This window comes from Pinus tabuliformis, chromosome 7 (genome assembly GCF_031772625.1).
Source record: "Pinus tabuliformis cultivar Carrire ecotype Pingquan chromosome 7, CPIR1, whole genome shotgun sequence".
NCBI classification, from domain to species: domain Eukaryota; kingdom Viridiplantae; phylum Streptophyta; class Pinopsida; order Pinales; family Pinaceae; genus Pinus; species Pinus tabuliformis.
The window spans coordinates 1166939288-1166947063 of NC_142293.1; positions in this window are offsets into that span (position 1 = coordinate 1166939288).

Consider the following 7776-nt stretch of genomic DNA (forward strand, 5'->3'; position numbering starts at 1 on the left):
CCAGGATCTCTCCTGATTGGTCCTGTGGGACTAGTGTTGGTACAACTGGGTGTCTCCTCTTGAAAGGCTAGAGAGTGGTCGGTTATCATGGACCCACATATACATTTAAACTTTTGATTGTCAGTTTTGGATGATTTAAAAATAAAAAAAATTAAAGCTTACAAAGTGTTGAAAATGATTTGACCTGAATCATCCCATTGTTCTCTTGGTGGAAGAATCATGTTTGGGTCACCACGATAATCCATCCGAGCATATGTAAAATCCTATATTGCAAAAATTTGGTTGTTCAACCAATGAAAATACTCAAGCAGAAATCGAACAACCTCTGTACCCTCCTCAAGGTTGCAGGCCATCAAAGCAACCTAGCAAACTATCCTAGGCTCTCGAGGAAGACTAGCATCAATAGGAATATACTACGGAGATAATAGTGGAATCCTCTCTAGAGCAAAGCTAACCACGATAAATCCATATCCAAAAATTTTCAACTGTCCGGCCTTTTCTCTAGTTAGTTGGCCTTTCACATTTGCCAACACAGCCTTGCACCAATTGGATATTCTACCTCGAAAATAGTCTACTGCCATCTACATCTGGGATCCAGTAGCCACATGAAATGATGCACTCCCACATAGCCTGGTAATAGTGAATGAAATGACCTTAAGCTCAGGACGGCTGATAGTTTTAATATCAATCTGTTTATCCTTTGTTTGGTCATCGCAAAACTCTAACCGAAGACTAGCGACAAACAAGCCACCTGGCCTAGTCCCGGAAAGAGATAATTGTTTGCTCCTGCTGGACAAACCAGTCAAAAAGTATATGTCCTCTAGCTCGATTTTGAGCTGGTGGCAACCAATCACGAAACACTAGTCCTCTGTATTCCATCTATGTACCAGCCATTGCAAGAGGTCTACTTGGGCCCTCATACCCTGTATGCTGCAGAACTTTAGTAGTCTACATGCTCTTAATGCCTGTATTGTGGGCATATGATTTAGTGCGGAAAAATATACATCCTCATGATCACGTTCTCGCCAAATAAGCATTTTGAATGTCCTACACTGCATAAAAGACATATTAGAACAATATTGTTCAGAAAATTTTCGGCAAAAATGGAGAAAAATAAATTTTAAGATTCATTTTCGTGGGGTCCACACCCACCACTTGCAGCTAGTGCGTAGGTCCGCACAGGCATAAGCAATAGGTGTGGACCCATGACATTTTTCTTTGTAGAAAAAAGTCGGGGTCTGTAGGGGCCACGTGTTGCACCTACAGACCCCCGCAAGAAAATTTCTAAAACTATTTTTCCCTCAAAAATCAAATCTAAAGCCTAAAATCAAAATGTAAATAGATGAAATGCAAGATAAGGAGGATGTGGATTACCTGAAGCTAATGGTTTCTGATTCTGACAGATGGATTTTCCAGAATCTTCATGGGAACTTTTTTACCCAAAAGCTCTCACTTCTCACTCTGAACTCAAATGGTAAAAATGAAGCTAGAAAAGACCTTTTTATAAGTTTTTTCAAATAAATGAATTTTTAATATATTTATTTTTCACTTTAAAAAAGCAATTTTTAAATCATTTTTATTTATATTAAATAGGTATGAGTAATGTTTTGAGTTTTTGTGCAGAATATTGGATTTTACAAGGAAATTAATCATTTTTCAACAAAGAGCATACTTTTATCACTTTTTCAAACTCTTTCAAAAATTTATGAAAAAATGAAACATTGGAGTCCTCTTTAAGCTCTTTTCAGACTGTCAAAAATTGAAAAGATTGTCGAGCACTTGATTGTTCGAACTCGTTAAAATAAATGAATAATCGTCCCTTCAGTATACGTTTACCCCTTATACGGACTAAAATGGACTATTTGATGGCATTATGATACATATGTTGTACTTGATGGCAACCCACTCATCTTAGATGATAAATTATAGTGCAGAAAAGTTCACGCACTTTCACGACGATAAAAGTTTCTTTCATGTAGAGAAAAGTTCACGCACTTTCATGAAGATAAAAGGTTCTTTCATGTAAAGAATAGTTCACGCACTTTCATGCAGAGAAAAGTTTATTTCATTTACAGAAAATTTCACGCACTTTCATGCAGAGAAAAGTTTCTTTCATATAGAGAAAAGTTCACGCACTTTCATGATTGGCTCATGGTATTAGTCCGACAGTTTTTGATCCTATGGTTTTGGTCCATGGTATTGCATCCAAAAGTGTTGACCCCAAGTATTGGGTTCATGGTATTGTGTTATTATGGTTTTGGACCGTGGTATTGTGAAAGGCCTAAGACTATAAAAGAGGAAGGAGATCATTTGGCAAGGCAATCAATCTGAATGAATTGAATATCTAATAAGTGTTAGATCTGAAATATTTGTGAGTGGGGTTATGGTGCAGATCTGGATCTGAATGAAGGAGGAACCTTAGCGCATAAAGAAGGATAAGTTCTATTGATGGGTCATAATCTTTAAGCTTGAATAATAGTATCTTTGTATGATTTTGATCTGTTATATGAGGCGCATGCTTGATCTATAAATCTGACAATCTGGGTTAATTAGTGTCTGAATATTTGAAAGAATGAATTATTCTTTATAGATCTGTACGCAAGTTTAGTGAAGTGAAAGAGCATATACACACTGGTTCAGTGAATGAAAACGGTGCGTATGCATGTTGGTCCAAACACAGGAGCGTATGCACGCAGGTTTCAGGTTGTTGAAGTAGCGTATATCTTTTAAATTATGATCTAGCTACCTCTGTTTATTGCTCCAGTATTCTGGGTTCAGAATTTGGTGTGTGGTTACTATTACTGTGTTCTGGGTACAGCTGTTAGAGAAGTGGTTACTTGATTCAGTGCTAATTGGGGAAAGGAGATTGTTTGATGCAGATATACTTGATGATTGATTGATGTTCATGGATCCAGTCTGAAAATTTATGAAACGTGGTCCTTGGAATAAACAGAAGGTTGTAGCCTTCAGTAGGCCAGCACCTACGTACTAGTATCTTGGCTAGTACAAGAGCTAAGGGGGTTGTAGCTCCCATCCAGGAGAAGCTGGAAAACGAGAAAGGGTTGTAGCTCTCTGCAGGTTGTAGCCTGCGTCCTGGTAAATGACTGCACCAGTACATTGTAAAAGGAAGTTTCTCATTAAAGAAAGATAGAGACGAATTGCAGCAGGTGGTTTTCACCCACATTGGGTTTCCACCCTATATCTTGTGTTCTTGTGTGTGACTGTCTTCTGTTCTGTTTTACTGGTCTGGTTACTGTCTATTTCACTCAGATACACAGATTAATAATCAACATCTAAAAGATAAAGTAAATCATAAGTTTGTATTGTATACGCGGGTTTCCTTCTACATAGTTGCGTATATACGCGGGTTTTACTAACTGAAGTAGCGTATATCCTCTGAATTTTAAAAAGGGAACATTTGACTTGATAATACTGATTCCCCCCCCCTCTCAATATTATTTCCAACAATTGGTATCAGAGTAGGTCCTTCTAAAGAAGCTTGATCGCTCAGAGGAAGATCCATCATCATGAGCAACTACGAGAGAGAAGCATCTATCAGGCCACCAATTTTTGATGGGACAAACTTCGTATATTGGAAGGTAACAGTTACTGCCTATCTTCAATCTCTTGGTACAGAAGTCTGGGATATCATTGATACAGGGTACACATTTCCATTGGGAACTCCTACAGATCTAGATGAGAAGAAGAAATATGAAACAAATGCAAAGGCAATCAATACCCTATTAGGATGTCTATCTCAATCAGAATTCGTCAAGGTTATGCAGTATAAATCCGCAAAGGAAATATGGGACAAGATTGTTCTGAGCTATGAAGGAGATGAACAGGTAAAACGAGCAAACCTTCAAACACTCAGAATTCAGTATGAAAATCTCAGAATGCACAATGATGAAAGTGTGGCTAACTATTTCCTTCATTTAGATGGGATTGTTAATTGTATGAAAAACTTGGGTGAAGAAATAAAAGAGGCTATTGTGGTTGAAAAAGTTCTAAGATCTTTGTCCCCTAGGTTTGAATCTAAAGTTTCTGCAATAGAAGAAAAAGAGAATCTACGAAACCTTACCATGTCACAGCTACACGGGATTCTAACTGCTTATGAAATGAGGAAAGGAGGACCATCGGACAAGAGAGAAGTTGCTTTCAAGGTTTCAGGAAAAGGAGAGTACTATGAGTCAGGAGACGTGTCAGAAGAAGAAGAAGAATCAAATTTTGTCAAGAATCTTCAACAGGGTGCTAGAAGATTCCGAGGTAAGTTACCTTTCAAATGCTTTTCTTGTGGAAGAGTCAGTCATTATGCTGCCATGTGTCCTCATAAGGATAATATTGACAAAGGGAAGGAACCTATTAGATGGAACAAGAAACAGAATGCAACTAAGAAAAATTACTACACTCATGAAGACAATGATGTCCTATCAAATAGTGACGAAGATGAATGAGGTAATGATTATAAACTTTTAATGGCTTTTGAAGATGATGATTACATGGAAGCTATAGATGTAGATGGTTTTTATGAAGAGATTTCTAGACTCAAAACATGTTTAGAAGAAAAAGATATGATCATTGATAATCTGCAATTCCAACTTGATGAAAAGGAAAAATTTCTTGAGAAGTTAGAATGTGAAATTGTTGGCCTTAGAAAAGAAATTGAGAAAACAAAGGCTCTTAATCTTAAATTTGTTAAAAGATCTGAAACTCTGGATGAGATTATCAATGTACAACATTCTCCACTAATCAAGACAGGTCTGGCGTATAATTGATAAGCATCTCAAGCATCCACCTCAAAGAGTTATCTTGATGCAGCAAGGAGGAATGAGTAATAGCCCAATGGAGATCACCAGGTAAAACAGGGATGAATTACATCAAGAATAAACAAAGACTACCAGGTAAACCAGGGGCAATCCATCTTAAGGGTGAACAAAAGCTACAACCAGCCACAGGTAAAAACGTCTCAATTTCCTTCAAGAATGGATAACAATAGAAACTACAATCATTTGGCTGGTAGATCTGATAATCGTAGAAGTTTCTTCAATGGCCAATGTTTCTCTTGCCATAACTTTGGTCACAAAGTAGCTCAATGTGTTGCCTATAAGACAATCATGACTAGAGAAGCTCAAGAACAAAGAAGTATGACTGGGATTACGAAAAGGACCTATAACAACTTTTCGGCCCTTGAAAATGAAATTGAATGTTCTATTTGTAATAACATCGGTCATGAAGATTCTGAATGCAGGAGCAGGTTTCGACAGACAAAGAAACAAGCCCCAAGCACCAGAACATGGAGAATAAAGGAACCACAACCAGAAGGATGTGGGATAGCTTTTTATGCAGAAGGACAGGAAAATCTATGGTACATCGACAGTGGATGTTCGAAGCATATGACAGGTAATAAAGAAAAACTTGAATCATATAGTGTTTTAGAAAAGGGAAAGAATGTTTCTTTTGGAAATGATACCCCTACAGTCATAAAAGGAAAAGGCACTGCTTAGTTGAAAGAAAAGTTCAAAGCTGGAAATGTTTTGTATGTTGATGGCTTGAAGCATAATCTACTGAGTGTCAGTCAGATGTGCGATCAAGGAACCAAAGTAATATTTCGATCAAATGGATGTAGTGTTTGTGATCTTGATACAGGAAAAACTGTGATCAAAGGTAGGAGAACTCCAAATAATTTATACATATTTGAAGAAGGACAACACCAATGATATTTGAGCAAGGATGATGAACACAGGTTATGGCATCGGAGGTTGGGGCATCTAAGCTTTTCACAAATAAGGAAAGAATGAAAATACTAGGCAGTTCGTGGTCTTCCAGATATCAAAATTCCAACAACACAATATTCAAATCATGTCAGTTTGGTAAGAAAACTAGAACTAAATTCTCTGAGAAGGAAGGATTAGCTAGTAGGCCTCTTGAGCTAGTCCATACAGATGTATGTGGACCATTTAGGACAAGGTCACATTGAGGAGAAGAATACTTTATATTATTCATTGACGACATCTCAAGGATGGTTTGGTTAGGACATATGAAGCACAAAGACGAAGCATTCAAAAAATTCAAATCCTTCAAAGCCTTGGCTGAAAACGAATCAGATCACAAAATTAAGTTCCTCAGGTCCGATAGAGGTGGGGAGTTTACCTCAAATGAATTTTTCGATTTCTGTGAAGAACATGGAATAAGAAGGGAATTCTCTATAGCTAGGACTCCTCAGCAAAATGGAGTGGTGGAAAGGATGAACAGAACGGTCCAACAAATGGCTCGTGCTATGCTTGATGAGTCTAGAACTCCCGCAAGCTTCTGGGGTGAAGCTAAATTTGCTGCGGTTTTTATTCTCAACAAAACAAATGTTCGAGTGAACAACACTCAAACTCTTCATGAGATCTGGTATGGTGAGACTCCTTCGATAAAGCATTTCAAAATTTTTGGAAGCAAATGCTATATTAAGAATAATGATGAGCAGCTTGGCAAACTTGAACCTAGAGCAGATGAAGGCATTCTCCTTGGTTATTCTCCCCACAGCAAAGCATATAAGTATTACAATAAAAGACTTGGAAGAATTGTTGACAGCATTGATGTAGTGGTTGATGAAAAAGGATACATTCCTAGGCAAGTAAATTATGAAAATATCGAAGAGGATGAAGACTACTTTCCAAATCAGACTGATGATGAAGAAGAACCTCAAGAGGCACCAGAGGAACAGATAAGGATAGAAGAGAAGACTCTATCCAGGTACGTTCAGAAGAATCATCCAGAATCTCAAATTTTGGGGCAGAAAGAGTCAGGTGTACAAACAAGAAGAACAATTGCAGAAGCCTCAAGCTATTTGGCATTGCTCTCCTCCACTGAACCTCAAAATGTAAAAGAGCCATGCAAAGATGAATGCTGGGTCAAGGCAATGGATGAAGAACTTGAGCAGATCGAAAAGAATAACACTTGGGAGTTGGTTCCTAGACCAGAAGATAAGAATGTCATAGGGACAAAATGGATCTTTCAAAACAAGTTGAACGAAAATGGGGAAGTGATTAGAAACAAGGCTAGACTTGTTTGTAAAGGGTATGCTCAATAAGAAGGTATAGACTTTGAAGAAACTTTTGCTCCCATTACTAGACTTGAGGGCATCCGAATGTTCCTTGCTCTCTCAAGCTTTCAGAAGTTCAAAGTATTTCAAATGGACGTGAAATCAACCTTTCTGAATGGAGACCTAGAAGAAGAAGTGTACATTGAGCAACCAGATGGCTTCATCCTTGGGAATGATCCAAATCTTCTATGCAGACTAAAAAAGGCTCTCTATGGTCTTAAACAGGCTCCAAGGGCTTGGTACTACCGTTTGGACAAACATCTTCATCAACAGGGTTTTTCAAAAGGATCAACGGATAGAAATATTTATATAAAAATTGAAAATGACAAATTGCTAATACTTGTTGTGTATGTAGATGATATTATCTTTGGCAGCAATGAAGAAGCTATGAGTCAAAGCTCTGCCTTGGTAATGCAGAAAGAATTTGAAATGTCTTTGCTTGGAGAACTGACATATTTTCTTGAATTGCAAATCCAACAAAATGAAGGCGGTATCTTTTTGTCTCAAAGGAAATATCTCAAGCAGATCTTGAAGAAATATGGCATGGAGGATGCAAAACCAGTATGTACCCCTATGGTTACAGGATGCAGGCTCAGTGAAAATGATGAATCTGCAACAGTGCATCAACCAACCTATAGATCCATGATTAGAAGTCTTCTTTATTTGACAGGTACTCGACCAGACAT